This window comes from Rhinopithecus bieti, unplaced genomic scaffold, assembly GCF_001698545.2.
Source record: "Rhinopithecus bieti isolate Rb0 unplaced genomic scaffold, ASM169854v2 scaffold_19459, whole genome shotgun sequence".
NCBI lineage: Eukaryota > Metazoa > Chordata > Mammalia > Primates > Cercopithecidae > Rhinopithecus > Rhinopithecus bieti.
In genome coordinates this window covers 628,225-650,629 of record NW_016809864.1, presented here as the reverse complement: position 1 = coordinate 650,629, position 22,405 = coordinate 628,225, and the positions used below count along the sequence as shown (strand labels likewise).

The following is a 22,405-nucleotide window of genomic DNA, read 5'->3' as shown; positions in this document are numbered from 1 at the left end:
TTTTTTTTTTTTTTTTTTTTTGAGACAGGATGTCATTCCGTCACCCAGTGGCTTGATCAGAGATCACTGCAGCCTCAAACTACTGGTCTCAAAGGATCTTCCTGTCTTAGCTTCCCAAGTAGCTGGGACCACAGGCATATATCACTACACCTGGCTAATTTTAAAATTTCTCCGGAGATGGGGTCTCACTGTGTTGCCCAGGCTGGTTTCCAATTTCTGGACTCAAGCAATCCTCCTGCCTTGACCTCCCAAAATGCTGGCATTACAGGTGTGGGCCACCGCACCTAGCCTCTAGATCTTTAGAAGTACACGAAGTGTGTTAAAAGTAGAGGTAGTAAAATAATACTGTATTAGTGCATTTTCACACTGCTGTAAAGAACTACCTGAAACTGGGTAACTTATAAACAAAAGAAGTCTAATTGACTCAGAGTTCCACATGTTTGGGAGGCTCAGGAAACTTAACAATTAGGGTGGAAGGAGAAGGGGACAGGCACAGTCTTCAAATGTCAGGACTAGAAGTGCAGGCAACTATGCCAGCTAATTTTGGTATTTTTAGTAGAGACAGGGTTTCACAACTTTGGCCAGGCTGGTCTCAAACTCCTAAAATCAAGCAATCTGCCCGCCTCAGCCTCCCAAAGTACTGGGATTACAGGCACAACACCCAGCCCTGCCTGTTTTAAGTCCCACCAACTGGGAGGCTTAAAACAACAGAAATGTATTGTCTCACAGTTTCGGAGGTCAGGAGTTGAAATTGAATTTTCGGCAGGGCAGGTTCTTTCAGGGTGCCCTAAGGGAGGATCTCTTCCTTGCCTCTCTGGTAGCTTCTGCTGGTTGCAGCAGTCTTTGGAGTTCTTAGCTGCATCATTCTAGTCTCTGCCTCCATTGTCACATGGCCTTCTTGACTATGTGTCTCCATATGTTCTCTCTTCTTGTAAGGTCACCAGTCATATGAGATCTAAAACCTACCTTAATCCAATATGACTTCATATTCTAACTTAATTATAACTGCAAATACCTTATCTTCAAACAAGGTCACATTAACAGGTACTTGGAATAGGAGTTGAATGTACCTTTTTTAGGGGACACAGCGCAACCCACAACAGTTGCAGGTCAGTCATGGCTCTTATTCTGCCAGATGCTTCTTTCCATTGCTGGATGTAGTTGGACATGGACTGACGAAGTGGCCCCTACTTATCATGTGCTATTCCTGTGATAGAACCAACTATAGCTCTTAAAACATCCATTCAGATGAGTCATGTATCAAGTTCTACTGCATAACAGTTTTCATCACGTCATAACTCACTCTGTGCTAGGGATTTCTGCCTCAGGGTCATGTTTGTACAGAACCTGCATTGCCTCACGATGACAGAATTCCTGTTAAGAATCAATCTGGGGCTGGGTGCAATGGCTCATGCTTGTAACCCCAGCACTTTAGGAGGCTGAGGCGGGCTGATCACCTGAGGTCAGGAGTTCGAGACCAGCCTGACCAACATGGAGAAACCCCGTCTCTACTAAAAATACAAAATTAGCCAGTCTTGGTGGCGCATGCCTGTAATCCCTGCTACTCGGGAGGCTGAGGCAGGAGAATCGCTTGAACTCAGGAGGCAGAGATTGCAGTAAGCTGAGATCACACCATTGCACTCCAGCCTGGGCAACAAGAGCAAAACTCCACCTCAAAAAAAAAAAAAAAAAAAAAATTAATCTGGGCTGGGCACAGCAGCTCACGTGTGTAATCCCAGCACTTTGGGAGGCTGAGGCAGGCGGATCACTTGAGGTCAGGAGTTTGAGACCAGACTAGCCTTTTTAGTAGAAACAAAACCCCATCTCTATGGTAGAGGTTGCGGGGAACTGAGATTGAGCCACTGCATTCCAGCCTGGGCAACAGAGTGAGACTCCACTCAAAAAAAAAAAAAAAAATCAATCTGGCTGGGCATGGTGGCTCATGCCTGTAATGCCAGCACTTTGGGAGGCTTAGATGGGTGGATCACCTGAGGTTGGGAGTTTGAGACCAGCCGGGCCAGAACAGTGAAACCCTGTCTCTACTAAAAATACAAAAATTGGCCATGGCATGGTGGCACATGCCTGTAATCCAAGCTACTCAGGAACCTGAGACAGGAGAACCATTTAAACCCAGCAGGTGGAGGCTGCACTGAGTTGCAATTGGGTCACTGCAATCCAAACTGGGCGACAGAGTAAGACTTTGTCTCAAAAAAAAAAAAAAAAAGGTAAATAAAAAAACGAATCAATCTGTTTCTAAGAGAAAACATGTGCATGTCATATATTGGATAAGGGACTCATATATAAAATATACAAGGAACTTTACTCAATAACAAGAAAACAAGAAATCGAATTTAAAAATAAGCAAAGGACTTGAATAGACATTTCTCAAAAGAAGAAATACAGAGGCTGGGTGGGGTGGCTCGTGCCTGTAATCACAGCACTTTGGGAGGTTGAGGCGGGCAGAACACTTGAGGACAGGAGTTAAACAATAGCCTGGTCAACATGGCAAAACCTCATCTTAACCAAAAATACAAAAAATTAGCCAGGCATAGTGGCATGCACTTACGGCCCCAACTATGCAGGAGGCTGAGGTGGAGGATCACTTGAGCCAGGAGGCAGAGGTTGCAGTGAGCCAAGATCTCACCACAGCACTCCAGCCTGGACAACATAGCAAGACCCCGTTGCAAAAAATATATATATACACACACACACACACACACACACACACACACATATAATATAGATACACATTCACACACACACATATATGCACACATATATATACACACACGTACATACAATGGCCAACAGATATATGAAAAAATGCTCAACGTCTCTAATCACCAGAGAAATGCAAATTAAAAACACAATGAGATATCACCTCACATGTGTTAGATTGGCTATTGTTAAAAAGATTAAAAACAAGTTTTGTCAAGAATGTGGAGAAAAGGAAACCAATATACACTATTGGCAATATTTGTAAATTAGTAAAGCCATTTTGGAAAACAGGATGGAGGTGCCTTCAAAAACTAAGCTAGAATTACCATATGATCCAGCAATCTTACTGCTGGATATATACCCAAAATAAATGAAAACAGTATGCCAAAGAGATGTCTGCACTCTCATATTTCTTGGGAGCATTATTCACAATAGCTGATATGCAGAGAAAACCTAAACGTCTAAAAGTACATGGATAGATTTTTTCTTTTTCTTTTTTGAGGTGGAGTCTTGCCCTGTCTCCCAGGCTGGAGTACAGTAGCGCCATCTCTGCTCACTGCAACCTCCGCCTCCCAGGTTCAAGCAGTTATCCTGCCTCAGCCTCCTGAGTAGCTGGGACAACAGGTGCCTGCCACCACGCCCAGTTAATTTTTGTATTTTTAGTAGAGATGGGGTTTCACTATGCTGGCCAGGTTGGTCTTGAACTCCTGACCTTTTGATCCGCCTGTCTCAGCCTCCCAAAGTGCTGGGATTACAGGCGTGAGTCACTGCACCCAGCCTGGATAGTCTTTTCTTTTTTTTTTTTTTTTTTTTTGAGACGGAGTTTCGCTCTGTCGCCCAGGCTGGAGTGCAGTGGCCGGATCTCAGCTCACTGCAAGCTCCGCCTCCCGGGTTTACGCCATTCTCCTGCCTCAGCCTCCCGAGTAGCTGGGACTACAGGCGCCGCCACCTTGCCCGGCTAGTTTTTTGTAGTTTTTAGTAGAGACGGGGTTTCACCATGTTAGCCAGGATGGTCTCGATCTCCTGACCTCGTGACTGCATAGTCTTTTCTACAAACTGGGGATGCTAGGAGAGGCTTCACCACACCTCTGGACATCAGGAAGTAGACAAAACTATCCAGTAGAGGCATGCATCTTTTAATCCATTGCCTAGAGATCCTGGGGCACAAGTTGGAAGCTTGTGAGCTTTTCAAAATTTGGTTACTGATATGGTTTGGATTTGTGTCCCTGCCCAAATATCATGTCAAATTGTAATTCCCAGTGTTGGAGGAGGAGTATGGTGGGAGGTGATTGGATCATGGGGGCAAACTTCCCCTTTACTGTTCTCATGATAGTGAGTGAGTTCTCACAAGATCTGGTTGTTTAAAAGTGGGTGGCACCTCTTCCTTCTCTCTCTTCCTCCCTCTTCAGCCATGTAAGATGTACCTGCTTCCCCTTTGACTTCTGCCATGACTGTAAGTTTCCTGAGGCCTCCCCAGCCGCGTTTCTTGTACAGTCTGCAGAACGATGAGCCAATTAAATCTCTTTTCTTTACAAATTATCCAGTCTCAGGTAGTTCTTTATAGCAATGCAATAACAGATTAATAAAGTTGCTTTTTGCCTTTGTATTTAAGTTATTCCACTTCACCTAGGAATGACTTATAATGACACGAAAAGGTGCTCAATATAGTCTTCATAGTCATCAGAGAAATTCCATATAAAACCATGATATGATGCCATTACACATCCTCTAGAAAGGCAACAATTGAAACGACTGGCAGTAACAAGTGTTGGGGAGGATGTACCACACCCAGATTCTCATGCACTGCTAGTGGAAACATAAAATGGTGCAACCACTTTGGAAAACAGTTTGGCAGCTTTTCTGTTTTGTTTTTAAATAAAATTAAACATACATTTACCATACCACTCAGTCATTTCTTTTTTTCTTTCTTTTTAAAAATACTTTCAACTTTTGTTTTAGATTCAGGGGTACACATGCAGGTTTGTTACCTGGGCATATTATGTGATGTTGAGGTTTGGGGTCTGATTGATCCCATGACCCAGGTACTGAGCATAATACACAATAGAGAGTTTTTTAGCCCTTGCCTCCTCTTCTCCCTCCCCTCTCTAGGAGTCTCCAGTGTCTACTCTTGGCATCTTTATGTCCATAAGTAACCAGTGTTTAGCTCCCACTCAAAAGTGAGAACATGTGGTATTTGGCTTTCTATTCCTGCATTAATTCCCTTAGGATAATGGCCTCCAACTGCATCCATGTTGATGCAAAGAACATGATTTTGTTCTTCTTTATGGCTGAATACTCAGTATTTTTATATCTAGGTATCTATCTCAGAGAGCTACACTCACAAAAAATGTTTGAGATGGATATTATTAGCAGATTTATTCTGGAAACAATTTTAATATCCACAATACAAAATTGGATAAATTTACACACATTCTTAAATAGAATCCTATTGAGCAATGAAAAGGAACAATACAAAAACATGGATGAATCTCAAAGACATTACATAGGCCAGGTGTGGTTGTTCTTGCCTGTAATCCCAGCACTTTGGGAGGCCGAGGCTGGCGATCACCAGGTCAGGAGATCGAGACCATCCTGGCTAACATGATGAAACCCTGTCTCTACTAAAAACATAAAAAATTAGCCGGGCATGGTGGCACATACCTGTAGTCCCAGGTACTTGGGAGACTGAGGCAGGTGAATCCTTTGAACATGGGAGGCGGATGTTGCAGTAAGCCCAGATTGCACCTCTGCACTACAGTCTTGGGGACAGAGTGAGACTCTGTTTAAAAATAAAATAAAATCAAGTTTGCTAAACAGATCCAGGACTTAACAAACCCAAGAAATGTCCCAATGCCCCGATATCTTAAAGACAAAAGCATTCTTTTTGAGAAGTTTCATTTTAAAGATAAGATTTCAGTCTGGGCGCAGTGACTCATGCCTGTTATCCCAGCACTTTGGGAAGGCACGACAGGCAGATCACTAGAGCTTGGGAGTTCGAGACTAGCCTGGCCAACATAGTGAAACCCTGATTCTACTAAAAACACAAAAATTAGCCAGGTGTGGTGGTACACACCTGTAGTCCCAGCTACTGGGGAGGTTGAGACAAGAGACTCACTTGAACTTTGGAGGTGGAAGTTGCAGTGAACTGTGATTGCACCACTGCACTCTAGCCTGGGTGACAAAGCAAGAATGTGTCTTAAATAAACAAATACATAAAAATAACAGATTCTTGCAAAAGTTCATAGTTACACAAAGGTTAACAATTCTTTGTCACAAGAGCTTGCATTAGAGAAAATCTCCCCCTTGATTTTTTGGCTTGTTATCTTATATATAAACAGGCATTGTACCTAAGGTGGTCACCTTCCTTCTCTTGCTTTTGGGAACACCCTGTTCTGTCTAGGGAGTAGCCATTCTTATATTCCTTTAGTGTTTTTTTTTTTTTTTTTGAGACAAGGTCTCACCTCATCACCCACACTGGAGTGCAGTGGCACAATCTCGGTTCACTGCAACCTCTGCCTCTCAAGTTCAAGTGATTCTCCTGCCTCAGCCCCCAGAGTAGCTGGGATTACAAGCTCCCACTACCATGCCTGGCTAATTTTTGTGTTTCAGTAGAGAGAGGGTTTCACCATGTTGGCCAGGCTGGTCTCAAACTCCTGAGCTCAAGCAATTCAACCACCTTGGCCTCCCGAAATGCTGAGATTACAGCATGAACCACTGTGCTGGGCCTATTCCTTTATTTTGTTAATAAACATGTTTCACTTTATTCTGTGGACTTACCCCAAATTCCTTCTTGCTCAAGATCCATGAAGCCTCTCTTGGGGTCTGGATCGGGACCTTCTTCAGGTAACATATTCATTTCCTAGGGTAACCATAACAAACTACTACAAATTGGGTGACTTGAAAAAACAAAAATGTATTATCTTACAGTTTAGAAGGCTTGGAGTCTGAATTCAAGCTGTTGGTCAGGCCATGCTTGCTCTGAAGGCCTCTGGGGAGGATCCTTCCTCACCCCTTCTAGAAAGATGGCTCCAGGTGTTCCCTGGCACTCCTTGACCTGCAGCTGTATCACTCCAAGGCCAAGCAAGGCACTTGGCCCCTTAAAGGTTTGCTGAAAAATCTGACATGAAGTTGTTTAAGTGGGAGAAAAGGCATACAAATTTATTTAACACATATACAAGGCAGCCTTCTTTTTTTTTTTTTATGAAATTTCACTCTTGTTGCTCAGGTTGGAGTACAATGGTACAGTCTCGGCTCACTGCAACCTCTGTATCCTGGGTTCAAGGGATTGTCCTGTCTCAGCCTCCTGAGTAGTTGGAATTACAGGTGCACACCACCATGCCGGTCTAATTTTTGTATTTTTAGTAGGGACAGGGTTTCACCATGTTGTCCAGGCTGGTCTGAAATTCCTGGCCTCAGGTGATCCACCTGCCTTGGCTTCACAAAGTGCTGGGATTACAGGTGTGAGCCTCTGCGCCTAGCCTTGTTGTAGGTATCAGGAGACCAGAGAGACCAATGGGTGGGACAGGAGGATTTCATTAAGGTGTGCACCAACTCAGTGGATTCGCATCCAAAAGGCTGAACTGTGAACAAAGATGGCTTGACTTTTATACATGCATCTGAAGAGTGGTTGGCTAGTTTGAAACAAGCTTACAGTGGTGCAAAACACAGCGGTGTGAAAGCAAGTTTCCAGAAACAGAACAAAGACAGTTTATCAAACAGTAACAGGCTTGCAACTCAGGCTCACTTAGGCATGCCATGTGACCCTTGCTGTATGGCCCCTATGGCTGTAATTTATGTTTGCTCATGCATATCTTGGGACCTTCACTGTGGTGCCCAGATGGCTGCACTCTAGGCTTGCTCAAGCTTATCTTGTGACCTTTGCTGTGCTGCCTTGATGGAGAACAGGTACTTAAAGAAACCAGCCGCAGAGCACAGGAATTTACAAGCCTACAGAACTTGCAGAACAGGGTGCAATAGCATGGAGTGGGTGGGGAGCTGCCTAAAGGAAAATTCATGTTTTCTTTTATATCTCTTGCTTCAGCCTTACATGAGAGCTTTCAAAATGAAGATCTGACATCTCAGTGAAGTAAAAGGCTTCTATTTCATCTTGAGGTAACAGAGAGAGTGGGAGCTTGGATCCTGGTAAAACAGGTGATAGGAAGGAAGAAAGGAGGAATTTGGTGGAGTTGTTGCTAGGAAGAATGAGTGCAGCAGAGATTAACTTGTAAACAATTATCTTTATGATGTAAATGATCCTTGGAGACAGTCATTATACTGTTCAGGTGTGGCTAAATTATTAGGGAGAGAAAGAAAAAACAATTATTCTCTGTGGTAGGTCTAGATCTTAGGCAGATGGAGGAACTTCAACTTCTATGGAAGAGACCATGCGGCAGTGGGGGTGTTACAGGACAGGGGTCCCGATTCAGACCCCAAGAGAGGGTTCTTGGATCTCACGCAAGAAGGAATTCAGGGTGAGTCCGCAGTGCAAAGTAAAAGCAAATGTATTAAGAAAGTAAAGGAATAAAAGAATGGCTACTCCATAGAGCAGCTGTGAGGGCTGCTGGTTGTCCATTTATGGTAATTTCTTGATAATATGCTACACAAGGGGTGGATTATTAATGCCTCCCCTTTTTAGACCATATAGGGTAACTTTACCATGACATTTGTAAACTATCATGGTGCTAGTGGGAGTGTAGCAGTGAGGACAACCAGAGGTCACTTGTCACCATTTTGATTTGCTGGGTTTTGGCCAGCTCCTTTACTGCAAACTGTTTTATCAGCAAAGTCTTTATGACCCGTATTTTGTGTTGAGCTCCTATCTCATCCTGTGACTTAGAGTGCCTTAACCATCTGGGAATGCAGCCCAGTGATTATGAGTCAAATCAGCCTTCCTGAGAACTCAGAGGTTGGGTTTTAATGGATAATTTGGTGGGCAGCAGGGCTAGGGAATGGATGTTGTTGACTGGTGGGGGATGAAATCATAGCGGTATGAAAAACGGTCCTCACGCACTCAGTCTGCCTCTGGCTGAGGGCCACAGGACTGGTTGAGTCATGAGTCACAGGTCCAGGTAGGGTCAATTGGTTGCCAGAATGCAAAAGTATGAAAAACATTTACAATCTTAGGCATTATAATAGTGATGTTATCTCCGAGTGTGGTGGCTCATGCCTATAATCCCAGCACTTTGGGAGGCCGAAGCAGGCGGATCACCTGAGGTCAGGAGTTAGAGACCAGCCTGGTCAACATGGAGAAACCCCATCTCTACTAAAAATACAAATATTAGCTGGGCATGGTGGCAGGTGCCTGTAATCCCAGCTACTCAGGAGGCTGAGACAGGAGAATCGCTTGAACCCAGGAGGCAGAAGTTGCAATGAGCCAAGATCGCATCATTGCACTCTAGCCTGGGCAACAGAGCTAAAAATAATTTGCTGGGTGTGGTGGCACTTGTCTGTAATCCCAGCTACTTGGGAGGCTGAGGCAGGAGAATCACTTGAACCCGGGAGGTGGAGGTGTCGATGAGCCAAGTTTGCGCCATTGCACTCCAGCCCGGGCAACAAGAGTGAAAAAAAGAATTAAAAAAAAAAAAAAGAATTTTTTTAAAAAGACATAAGACATTTCCTATAGGGCCTGAGATAACTTTCTGGGGTAATAGAAATAGTCTGTATCTTGATTGTGGTGGCTATCACACAGGTGTACACATTTGTCAAACCCATGAAACAGTACACTTTTGTTTTTTTTGAGACAGAGTCTCATTCTGTTGTCCAGACTGGAGTGCAGTGGTGTGATCTCAGCTCACTGAAACCTCCACCTCCCAGGTTCAAGCAATTCTCCTGCCTCAGCCTCCCAAGTAGCTGGGACTACAGGCATGCACCACCATGCCTGGCTAATATTTTGTTGGTAATTTTTAGTAGAGATAGGGTTTCACCATGTGGGCCAGTCTGGTCTTGAACTACTGACCTCAAGTGATACACCTACCTTGGCATCCCAAGTGCTGGGATTCCAGGTGTGAGCCACCACACCTGACTTGTATACTTTTAAAAATAGGGATTATTTTTGTGTGTGTGACAGTGTCTTGTTCTGTTGCCTAGTCTGGAGTGCAGTGGCATGATCTTGGCTCACTGTAACCTCCACCTCCCAGGTTCAAACGATTCTTGTGCCTCAGCCTCCCGAGTAACTGGGACTACAGGTGCCTGCCACCACACTAGGCTAAGTTTTGTATGTTAGCAGAGATGGGCTTTCACCATGTTGGCCAGGCTGGTTTCAAACTCCTGAACTCAGGTGACCTACCCACCTCAGCCTCCCAAAGTGCTGGGATTACAGGCATGAGTCACTGTGCCCAGCCAAAATAGGGGAATTTTATTATACGTTATACTGTTGTAGGAATCAAGGGACAGGAGAGATCAATGGGTGAGATAGGAGGATTTTATTAGGTGTGCACCTGCCCATCAGATTAACATCCAAAGGCTGAGCCCTGAACAAAGAGAGGGCTTGACTTTTATACATGCATCTGAAATGGGGTTGGCCAGTTTGATGGCGCGAAACCTATAGAGCGGGCAAGCAAGCTTACAGAAACAGAACAAAGGCAGTTTGTCAAACAGTGACAGGTTTTACAACTCAGACCTTGTGACCTTGCCATGCTGCACAGAAGGGAAACACAGGAACTTACAAAACTTGCGAAAATAATTATGAGAACAGAACAAGAAACAAGGGTAAGGGGGAAGAATCTGAAGGGGGAAGCTAAAAGAGAAAAACTTGTTTTCTTCATCCCTGCTCTGGAATGGGAGGGAGAGGCTCCGGATCCCATCTTTCCGGGCCCTGCCTCTGTAGATAGTGCTATCAAAGTCCCAACAGAGCCCTGCCCATCACTGGACCTTAGAGTGAGTCAGCCTAGTATAGGAAAACTTGTTTTTCTTTTTATGTCTTCTGCTTCAATACCTCCTTAAAGTTAATTTTTAAAAGTAAGGTTCTCTACGTGTAAGGTCCTCTGAATGGGCTACACCATGGTCGAACCACTGTGACCCCTGTGACCCACACATACAGGCCTCCTGGAGTCACAAAGCCTGGAGCAACAAGAGAACCACTAAAGAAGAAGAAACAGCTAGTTCCTGCCTTAACTGATTAACCGACTTTGCAACGTTCCACCATTGTGATACATTCCTGCCCTACCCTAACTCATCAATTGATCTTGTGATATTGTGCCTTGTGACGTCTCCCAACCTCATGACTATGCACCTTATGACATTCTTCCCCTGCGTGAAAAAACTGCCCCTAACTGTAACTTTCCACTACCTACCCCAAACCTATAAAACCAGTTCCACTCCCACCACCTTTCACAGACTCCTTTCTTGGACTCAGCCCACTTGCACCCAAGTGAATGAAAAGCCTTGTTGCTCACACTAATCCTGCTCAGGTGTACGTCTTATACAGATGTACAGTATGCACTGCAGGTAAACACAAAAGAGCACTTCACACTTTTTTAGAAGAATTTTTTTTTTTTTTTTTTTGAGAGACAAGGTCTCACTCTACCACCCAAGCTGGAGTATGATCATAGCACACTGCAGCCTCAAACTCCTGGGCTAAGCAATCCTCTCACTTCAGCCTCCTGAGTAGCTAGGACTACAGGTGTACAAAATTAGCCTGACTAATTTTTACTTTTCATTTTTTGTAGAGACAGAGTCTCGCCATGTTCCCTAGACTGGTGTCAAACTCCCGGCCTCAAGCAATCCTCCTACCTCAGCCTCCCTAAGTGCTGCAATTACAGTTATGAGCCACTGTGCTCAGTCCCATGTATTCTTTCAAGAGTGTAGGAAACTTCTTGGAGGAGCTGGTATTGGAACTTGTACTTGAAGAATGAGTAGGGTAATATGGCAATTTAAAACCAGATCCTGAAATTCTATGGCCCTGCTCCAATCACGATCTGTGACTGCTGATCTTTTTTTTTTTTTTTTTTTTTTTTTTTTTGAGATGGAGTCTTGCTCTGTCACCCAGCCTGGAGAGCAGTGGTGCAATCTCGGCTCACCGCAACCTCTACCTCCTGGGTTCAAGCAATTCTCCTGCCTCAGCCTCCAGAGTAGCTGGGACTACAGGTGCGCACCACCACACTCAGCTAATTTTTGTATTTTTGGTAGAGACGGGGTTTCACCATGTTGGCCAGATGGTCTCGATCTTTTGACCTCGTGATCTGCCCACCTCGGCCTCCCAAAGTGCTGGGATTACAGGCGTGAGCCACCACAGCAGGCCTGTGGTACTCATATTTAATGATTCAACCACTAGAATGAAGTAGAATTGATGCTGTGCTAGTTTCTGGGACCACCTTTAGACAGGGGCAGCTTCTGCTTCTTGTCCCTTGGACACTCTCTAGGAACCCAGCCACCATGCCTTGAGGAAGCCTGAATAGCCTGCAGAGAGCTCGTGTGGAAAGGAACTGAACCCCCTCTCTCCCAGCCCTGGCTGTGTTCCCAGCTGACAGCCAGCCCTAGCTTGCTTATTATTTTAAGCTGAAGACATTTGAGATTCAACAGATGTGGAAGGAAGCCTTCTGGGAGCTGCCTTCATTTGACTAAAAGCAGCATCTTCTGGGAAACAAGGCTACCATAAACCCTCTCTCTTTCAGAGCATCATAGCCAAGAACAAGAAAGACACTTGCACCTGCATAAACAAACATTACTGCAGACTTTACTTCTCATTTTTTTCCTCCTAAAGTCCTATTTATCTTTCCTAAAGAAACCTATTTGTTCTTCTCATAAGAGCATTTTCTCTCCCCTCCCTTTTCCCTTAGGTGTATAAGCCTTCAACTCTAATCATTTAACGAACAAGCTACTTTTTTTTTTTGAGACAGTCTCACTCTGTCATCCAGACTGGAGTGCAGTGGCACGATCACGGCTCACTGCAGCCTCGACCTCCCAGGCTCAACAATCCTTTCACCCCTCAGCCTTCTCGGCAGTTGATGCAGGTGTATGCCACCACACCCAGCTATTTTTTTTTTTTTTTTCCATTTTTTGTAAAGACAGGGTCTCACCATGTTGCCTGCGCTGGTCTCAAACTTCTGAGCTCACGCAATTCCCCGCTTCAGCCTACCAAAGTTCTAGATTGTAGGCGTGAGCCACTGCACCCAGTCAGCAAGCTACTGCTTTTTCTTTTTTTTTTTTTGATGTAATCTCACTCTGTCACGTAGGCCAGAGTGTGGTGGCATGATCCTGGCTCACTGCAACCTCTGCCTCCTGGGTTGGAGCAGTCTTCCTGCCACAGTCTCCCAAGTAGCTAGGATTACAGGTGTGCACCACCACACCCAGCTAACTTTTGTATTTGTAGTAGAGATGGGATTTCACCATGTTGGCCAGGCTGCTCTTGAACTCCTGACCTCAGGTGAATCACCCACCCCAGCCTCCCAAAGTGCTGGGATTACAGGCATGAGCCACCATGCCAGCCTGCAAGCTACTTCTTTTGTTGGCTCCTGTATGCATACATATAAGCCTTTTTTCTCTTGTTAATCTAGCTTTCTTCAGCTTAATTAACAGCCTGCCCCACCCCCCACCACCAAAAGAACCTAAAAGGGTAGGGGAAAAGTTTTCCTTCTCTACACCATAAATAGTCACAAGTCAGGCTTTGCTACCAAATGAATTTGCTAGAAAAAAAAGTCAATTTAGTTTTAAAACTATTTTGGATGTGAATTTTGGAAGTGCACTTAAGAGGAAGTACACTTAAAATATAACGAACTTGGGTCGGGTGCAGTGGCTCAGGCCTGGAATCCCAGCCCTTTGGGAGGCTGAGGCAGGCAGATCACTTGAGGTCCGGAGTTTGAGACCAGCATGGCCAACATGGTGAAACCCCATCTCTACCAAAAATATAAAAAGTTAGCTGGGTGTGGTGGTGCATGCCTGTAATCCCAGCTACGGGGGAGGCCAAGGCAGGAGAATCGCTTGAACCCAGGAGACAGAGGTTGCAGAGTGAGCTTACATCATGACACTGCACTCTAGCCCAGATGACAGAACAAGACTCTGTCTCAAAAAAAAAAAAAAGAAAGAAAGAATAGCAGGGGTGGAGGGTGGGTTGTGGGTGGGGAAGTTTTGAAAAATGTTACTGGAATATACTTACCCATTGCTTCTGTGAATATATAAAGACATATGGCATATAAGACCTTCTGGTGCTGGGCATGGTGGCTCACACTTCTCATCCCAGCACTTCGGGAGGTTAGCTTGAGCCCAGGAATTTGAGACCAGCCTGAACAACAAGGCGAAATCCTCTCTCTACAAAAATTACAAAAATTTGCAGGACATGGTGGTGCTCACCTGTAGTCCAGCTACTCAGGAGGCTAAGGTGGGAGGATCACTTGAGGCTGGGAGGTCAAGGCTGCAGGGAATCCTGATCATGCCACTGCACTGCAGCCTGGGAGACAAAGTGAGACCCTGTCTCAAAAAAAAAAAAAATGTTCTTGCAATTTTCCTGTGATTTGCTCTACAGTGTGATTAATAACAGTTGCCGTTTCGATAATTCCTGCTGTATTTTGACACACAGTGCTGTGAAAAGAAATCCAACATGGAGGCCTGGCGTGGTGGCTCATGCCTGCAATCCCAGCACTTTGGGAGGCCGAGGCGGGCAGATCACCTGAGGGTGGGAGTGCAAGACCAGCCCGGCCAACATGGAGAAACCCTGTCTCTACTAAAAATACAAAATTAGCCAGGTGTGGTGGCGCAGGCTTGTAATCCCGGCTACTCATGAGGCTAAGGCAGGAGAATCGCTTGAACCTGGGAGGCAGAGGTTGCGGTGAGCTGAGATTGCGCCATTGCACTCCAGTCTGGGAAACAAGAGTGAAACTCTGTCTCAAAAAAAAAAAAAGAAGAAGAAAGCCGACATGGAGATGATTTGTCGAAGGTCTCTGTCAAGGAGCCAGGAGGGCAAAAGTTGGCCCTCAGTCATATATGGATCCAGAGGGATCTGACCTGTTTGAACTGGGCCAAATCCCAAGCGTTCTGGAGAAGCAGCTTCACTGGGTTTGAACTGCTTACACCGGGGCAGATCGCAAACCTCCTGCGGACACAGCTGTGCTGAATTAAGCTGATCGTGGCCTAGAGACTTTCTAAGCTGTCAACTGGCCTATAGGGGGAGGAAAAAACAAACAAGAAGAAAAGAAACGTTTTATCCAAGGAATACAAACCCCTTTAAGCCATCAGGCCAAAGAGGCATTGAAATGAAACAGCAGTTAGGTTACTTCCCCTTCAATTAATAATCACCTTGTTTTTAATTTTTTGTTTTTTCAGAGACAGGGTCTGCCTCTGTGGCCCAGGCTGGAGTGCAGTGACTCACTGCAGCCTCAACCTCCTGGGCTCAAGTGATCCTCCCACCTCCGCCGACTGAGTAGCTGGGACTACCAGCACACACCACCATGCATGGCTAATTTTTACGTTTTTTGTAGAGACAGGGTCTCTCTGTGTTGTCCAGGTTGGTCTCAAACTCTTAGGCCCAAGCACTCCTCCAACTTTCACCTCTGAGTAGCTGGGGCTATAGATGTGCACCACCACGCCCGGCTAAATTTTTTAAAAGTTTTCAGTAGCGATATAGTCCCCCTGTGTTGCCCAGGCTGGTCTCACACTCCTGGGCTCAAGCAATCCTCCCACTTCAGCCTCCCAAAGTGCTGGGATTACAAGCATGAGTCACTGCACCCAGCCAAATAATAATCACCTCATGAAGCCACTTGCTATGTGGCTTCTACACTTAACTGAGGCCAAGTACCCCTAAAATGCCAATGCCCTACAGTTCACCAATGTGTAGCCAATCACTAGCCAAGGTTATTTCTGTAAACCAATGAGAATTCCTAACAATGTTTGTAATCACCCTCTCTCCTGATTGGTTATTTTTTCTTTAAAAACTTCAGCCTCTCTAATGTCCTCTGGAGCACACCCCACGGCAAGTTGGAAGTGTGTCCTGGACTGCCGCCCTCAACCTTGACCCAAATAAACTTTATATTAATATGGTCTCAGCTTCTCCCTTTGAAGTTGACAAGTCATGTGTCAATCATAGACTGCGCTACTGTCTTCCACTTAGGCAAACTTGCAGTAAACCTTGAGAAACACCTGCGTAGTCTTGCCTGGATGGAACACGTTTTAGCTACTTGCTAGGTTTGTTTCTCCTGAATTGCAATGCATAAAAACCCTGATTAAAATGTCTTCCCAGGCCAGGTGTGGTGGCTCACGCCTGTAATCCCATTGCTTTGGGAGGCCAAGGCGGGTGGATCACCTGAGGTCAGGAATGCCAGACCAGCCTGGCCAACATAGGGAAACCCCGTCTCTACAGAAATACAAAAATTAGCCGGGCATGATGGCGGGTGCCTGTAGTCCCAGCTACTCAGGAGGCTGAGGCGGGAGAATCACTTGAACCTGGGAGGCGGAGATTGCATGGAGCCGAGATCATGCCATTGCACTCCAGCCTACGTGACAGATCTAGACTCCGTCTCAAAAATAAGATAAAATGGGCAGGACACGGTGGCTCATGCCTGTAATCCCAGCAGTTTGGGAAGCCAACACAGGAAGATCACAAGGTCAGGAGTTTGAGACCAGCCTGGCCAACATGGTGAAACCTCGTCTCCACTAAAAATACAAAATTAGCCAGGTATGCTGGCGCATGCCTGTAATCCCAGCTACTCGGGAGGCTGAGGCAGGAGAATCACTTGAACCCGGGAGGTGGAGCTTTTGGTGAGCCGAGATTGTGCCACTGGACTCCACCCTGGGAGACAAAGCGAGACTCTGTCTCAAAAAAACACAAATAAAATAAAAGTCCCTCTATTTTTTTGTGGCTCCCCAGTGTTGATTGACAGGGTTGACAGTGCATGGATGATATGTATAATCCCTCCTGAGTTCTCCTGCCCTTCATGAAGGTTTTTTACACAGGTAGTGGCCTCAGATGCATTTCTTGATTTGGATTTGAGGGTGGAACCTTGGCAGAAGTGACAGAAGAGGCACCAGTGGGTCAAAGGAGGGACAAGGGGGGTCAACGTTTTTTTTGTTTAAAATGAGTGGGGAGGTGATGGCCTTCTCCCCTTCTTCCCAGCATATCTCCTTAAAAACATAACAGGCCCCACAAAAAGTTGAAGGAGCGAAGAACGTGCCATCCCAAAATACGCTAGATTGGCATATTGATTATTTTGAGTTGAAAACACTGATGAAATTGTGGTTGGTATGTTTGCTTGTTTATTTATGTTGAGATAGAGTCTCATTCTGTCACCCAGGTTGGAGTGCAATGGCGTAGTCACAGCTCACTGCAGCCTTCACCTCCTGGGTTCAAGCACTCGTCCTACTTCAGCCTCCCTGAGTAGCTGGGTCTACAGGTGTGCATCACCACACCCACACAAGAGGAAATATACTGTCTTAACGAGCCGGCATGACTTCTTCGGCCTCTGCATTCGTGGACCGGAGAACCTCACCTGAGAGCACCAGTGCGACTTCTCTGGCCCCATACCTGAGGACCGGAGAAGCTCGCCCAAGAGTGTGTGCATATTTGCAATAAAGAGCTGCCGCTTTCTTATGTACTTTGGCCTCATGTTTAATTACTTAGCTCCCTAAATTAAGTTACATTAAGTTAAATTAATGGTGGTGCCAAGACCCGGGAGGAGACCCCTCCTCAGGGCCCCCCAAGGTCCGAGGAGCCTCCTCCTTCCATGCCGCAGACGGACCAGGACCTAGACATCATTTTCCACACCTCCAAGTCTCCTAGGGGTGAGTACCTCTTGCCTCCCTCTCATACTCCTTGGCCAGAAGTCCTGCGCAGGCCCAAGGCTTTCTCTTTGGTCACCATGTGACCCACAAGGAGGTTCCCAAAGGCGGAGACATCTGCCCAAAGGACCCTCCATTCCAATCCACGGGAGACCCATCCAGGACGGAGACGTCCGCCTGGAGGTATTCTCCATTCCGGCTCCACGAGCCTCCCGGTCTCTGGGAGCCAGGTAGAGTTCGGCTGCCGCCTACCGCGAGAGGAAGGCAATGGGAAATCCCCAATCCAAAATACCAAGAGACACCCCTTTAGGGTGTCTCCTGGCCAATCTCAAAACTTTACAATTAGAACAAGATCTTAAACGAAAGCGACTAATTTTCCTCTCCACAGTGGCATGGCCGCAATACAAGTTAGATAATCAGTCTCAATGGCCACCAGAAGGAACCCTTGACTGTAATATTTTACTTGATTTGTCTAATTTCTGCCAAAGGCTAGGAAAGTGATCAGAAATCAATTATGTCCAAGGCTTTTAGGACTTGCACTCTCACCCGGACCTGTGCGCCCAATGTTCAATGGCCCGGGTCTTGTTAGCAAAAACCTGGCCCTCGGCCCCCACCTCAGCAACTGAGGAGGACTCCACCTCCATTTCAGAAGGGGCCCACGACGGGCGACCTCCCTCCCGACCTTCCAACCCCCCCCACCGTGGACCTCCCGACGCCCCTCCCTCAGCCACTCCCCTTACCCCTCCCTATGCACTTCCCACCACCCCTCTCGACACTCCTCCCTCAGCAGCCACTCCTCTCACCTCTCCCATTGCAGCCCATACCCGTTCAAAGACAACTATACCAAACCTTACAAATCAGCCTTCCACTAACCAACCTAACCCTGCCTCCCCTACCAATCTACTGGCCCCCCTCCGAGAGGTCGCCGGAGCCAAAGGGCTAAAGTCCATGTCCCTTTTTCCTTGGCTGATCTCTCCAAAATTGAACAATGACTTGGTGATGTCTCAGCCAACCCCACGCAATATTCCAAAAAATTTAGGTACCTTTGTCAGGCATATGATCTAACCTGGCATGACTTACAGGTCATTTTGTCCTCCTCCCTTAACCAAGAGGAAAGAGAGTGCATTCTCGCAGCCGCCAGGCAACATGCAGATCAATGGCATTTAACTGACGCCACTGTCCCGTTAGGAGAGATGGCTGTCCCGTCCATAGAACCAGATTGGGACTACCAACCACAACAGCCCAGCCGCCGTAGGAGAGACATTATGGTTCAATGTCTCTTGGCCGGTATGCAGGCAGTCTCTAACAAAGTGGTCAATTTTGATAAACCAAAGGAAATCATCCAGCACCCAGATGAGAACCCGGCTTCCTTCCTGAATCACCTTACAGAGGCACTAGCCCAATTTACCCGGCTAGACCCCACCTCCCCAGCCGGGGCAGCTGTCCTAGCCTCCTATTTTATCTCCCAGTCAGCCTCAGATATTCGAAAAAAGCTAAAAAAGGTTGAAGATGGGCCTCAAACCCCCATACAGGACTTAGTAAAATTGGCCTTTAAAGTTTTTAACTCCAGAGAAGCAGCTGAGGCCGCAGAGCTAGACAAGGAGAAAAGAAGGGCTGTGCTTCAGGTGCAAGCTCTAGTGGCTGCCCTCCAACCAGCGTTGCCCACTCTGCCGGCAGGAAAGACAAAGGACAAGTCTCCTAAAGTCTCCTGCTGTACATGCGGAGACCCAGGACACTGGGCAAACCAGTGTCCCCAGGCCAAGCCGGCCACTCCATCTCATCCATGCTTTAAGTGTGGCACAACCGGGCATTAGGCAAAACAGTGTCTAAATCCTCATCTGCGTACCACGCCGTGCTCAATCTGCCAACAGGAAGGACACTGGAAGTCTGATTGCCCCGCCAACAGGGCAGGCATTGCGCCTCAACGTGGTGCCTCTCCTCAAGGGTCGGAAGGCTCCTTCCAGCTCCTACACCTGGATGACGACTGACAGTGCCCACACTCGGAGACCCCAGTCACCCTCGCCGAGCCTAGGGTAACTCTACAGATAGCGGGTAAGCCAATTTCTTTTCTCATCAATACAGAGGCTACCTATTCTGTTTTGCCAACCTATGGAGGTCCTAGCCAGCCACCCACTATCTCAGTAGTTGAGGTAGACGGTAAACTGTCTAACCCTCACCAGACCCCAATGTTAAATTACTGCCTGGACTATGCATGCTTTGCCCACTCTTTCCTCATCATGCCCTCTTGCCCCACCCCCTCTTGGGAGGAGACATCTTAACCTAACTCAAAACATCTGTTCCCTTTCCCTTTCTCCAGGTGACCAGGTTCTACTCAAGGATCAACACCCTCCTCAAATTTTCCTGTTTCCTCACTATTCTTCATCTTAACTGACTTTTCCCTCACAAACCCCATAGATACCCTCCTCCCCGACCCATCCTCCAACCAGTGGGTCTCCCAACTTTTTACTCTCATAGAAGACCTAGCTTGGCAGGGTGCCCTTTGTGATTTCAGCAATGTTGAACTTACTCTCTACACTTTTGCCACCATTATTATGGTTCACTCTAATCCCCCTAGTTACTCCTACTAATCCTAACTTTGTATCGAAATTTTCTATAACTGAAACCTGGTCTACAGACAACCAGGTACACTCACTCATGCAGGGCACTGCAGAATGTCACCCCCAGGGCTGTCAATCTGCCCTCTCCCTAAACTTTTCCCTAAGTTCCATCACTGGAGGCCTCCCAGCCATATGTTTCTTATATGACCAAATAGAATATAATTGTAAGAACTACTGGCAAAAACCAACCTAGGGTGTCCATACAATTACTGCAAAATCCATCCTTTGTATGACTTCAATGCACAATCCCAACATGAGAATATGTTTCAAAGCCCTTCGCCAGGAACATATAGTCTTATTATTAATGATCCCTGGGACCCTCAGTGGGCCCAGGGAGTAAAAGGTGGACTATATGCATCAACTTCTTCCTCATATCCCACCGCAACCATACAGGTAAAGAGAACATATGTTCAGCAAGTACAACTCCCTAAGGGTGTACAGACCCTACAAAATTTAACCTCAGCTGTAAAATCTCATGAACAAAAAAATACAGAAGTTGTTAAGCCCCCCAAGCCCCCCTAACAATGAGGACCCATTCTCATGGCTAACACTTATTCTCCAGGGACTTGACTTAACCCAGGCTGCCGGAGTAAGAAACCTCTCCCAATGCTTCCTTTGCGCTGCACTCGGAAAAGCTCCCTTAGTGGCAGTCCCTCTACCAGCCGCTTTCAATATCACCACCGACTCTACCAGCTCCTCTCAAGCAACATCCTTGCCTCAATTCCCACTATACCATATTCCATAGAGTCAAACCCTTCCTTGTTGCTACTCTACTCCCAACTCTTCATGGTGTAATCACACCCAAGCTCCCAACGGAACCCAGACGGCCCCCGTTGGCGGCTACTTCTGGTGTAACCAAACTTTATCTAAAATTCTTAACTCCCACCTCCATCACCCCATCCCTTTGCGTCCCGGTGTCTTTAGTGCCTAGCTTAACCCTATATAGCGAAGAGGAATTGTCCGAACTAGCTTCCCAGCTTACCACTCCCAGCAATAAAATCCAAAAGTGGGCCATTTTTCTTCCCTTAGTCATCGGGGTTTCCCTAGCATCCTCCCTAATAGCCTCAGGACTTGGGACAGGGGCACTCACCCACTCAATTCAGTCCACATGGGCTCTCTCCACTCAGGTCCAGGAAGCCATAGAGGCTTCAGCTGAAAGCCTGGCCTCTTTACAGCGTCAGATTACCTCAGTGGCCCAGGTAGCAGCACAAAATAGGCGAGCATTAGATCTTCTTACTGCTGAAAAAGGAGGNGAGACAGGGTCTCGCTCTGTTGCCAGGCTGGAGTGCCGTGATGTGATCTTGGCTCACTATAACCTCTGACTCCTGGGTTCAAGTGATTCTCCTTCCTCAGTCTCCTGAGTAGCTGGGACTACAGGTGTGTGCCACCAAGCCCAGCTAATTTTTGTAGTTTTAGTAGAGATGGGGTTTCACCGTGTTGGCCAGGATGATCTCAATCTCTTGACCTCGTGATCCGCCCACCTCAGCCTCCCAAAATGCTGGAATTACAGGTGTCAGCCACCCCATCTGGCCCACATTTTATTAGTTTTACATGTATATGGAGATCTTCACAATAAAATGATTTTTTTTTTCAGATGGAGTCTCACTGTTTCCCAGGCTGAAGTGCAGTGGCATGATCTCAGCTCACTGAAACCTCCACCTCCTAGATTCAAGCAATTCTCCTGTCTCAGCCTCCTGAGTAGCTGGGATTACAGGCACACACCACTACATCCAGCTAATTTTTGTATTTTTAGTACAGAAGGGGGTTTCATCATGTTGGCCAGGCTAGTCTTGAAGTCCTGAGCCCAAGTGATGTGCCTGCCTCAGCCTCCCGTAGTGCTGGGATTACAGGTGTGAGTCACCGTCTTGGCCCCAAGAGAGTGATTCTTCATTAGCAGGAAGATTGGTCGAGCCCAGGAGTTTGAGACCAGCTAGGCAACATAGTAAGACCCTATCTCTATAAAAAGAAACATGAAAGAATGAGCTGGGCTTGGTGGAGCACGCCTGTAATTCCAGCTACTTGAGAGGCTGAGGCAAGAGGATGGCTTGAGCCCAGGAGTTTGAGGCTGCAGTGAGCTATGATCATGCCACTGCACTCCAGCCTGGTGACAAAGCAAGAGCAAGACCTTGTCTCTAAAAAAAAAAAAACAGGGCTAACTGACCTGTCTCTGTCTGCATGCAGCAGGCCATAAAAATTCCTCTGGGAGGAGGGCCCTCACATACCAGGGTGAGAAAATAGCTCTTATCGCCAGAGACTGGGAATTGGGGACTGTGGCGGACCTGAATAAACATACTTAATGAAACAACCTTTATCTTTCACTGTTTGACACCCCTATATATCTCCTAGCAACTCCCCTAGAAAATTTA

At 46.5% G+C, this 22,405-nt stretch overlaps 1 long non-coding RNA gene across 2 annotated transcripts in view; it reads left to right on the top strand.

Annotated features, from left to right (window-relative positions):
• LOC108541208 (uncharacterized) overlaps positions 1 to 16,975 on the top strand; it is a 20,824-nt gene extending 3,849 nt beyond the window's left edge. Inside the window, exons 1-4 of one of the 2 annotated variants that reach the window (XR_001888900.1) lie at positions 6,520 to 6,561; positions 7,760 to 7,830; positions 8,054 to 8,189; positions 16,938 to 16,975. This is a non-coding gene — a long non-coding RNA (uncharacterized LOC108541208). Of the gene's footprint in view, positions 1 to 6,519; positions 6,562 to 7,759; positions 7,831 to 8,053; positions 8,190 to 16,937 lie in introns of those variants that run through there. The other variant, XR_001888899.1, reaches the window with a different exon arrangement.
• Positions 16,976 to 22,405: the final 5,430 nt, after the last annotated feature.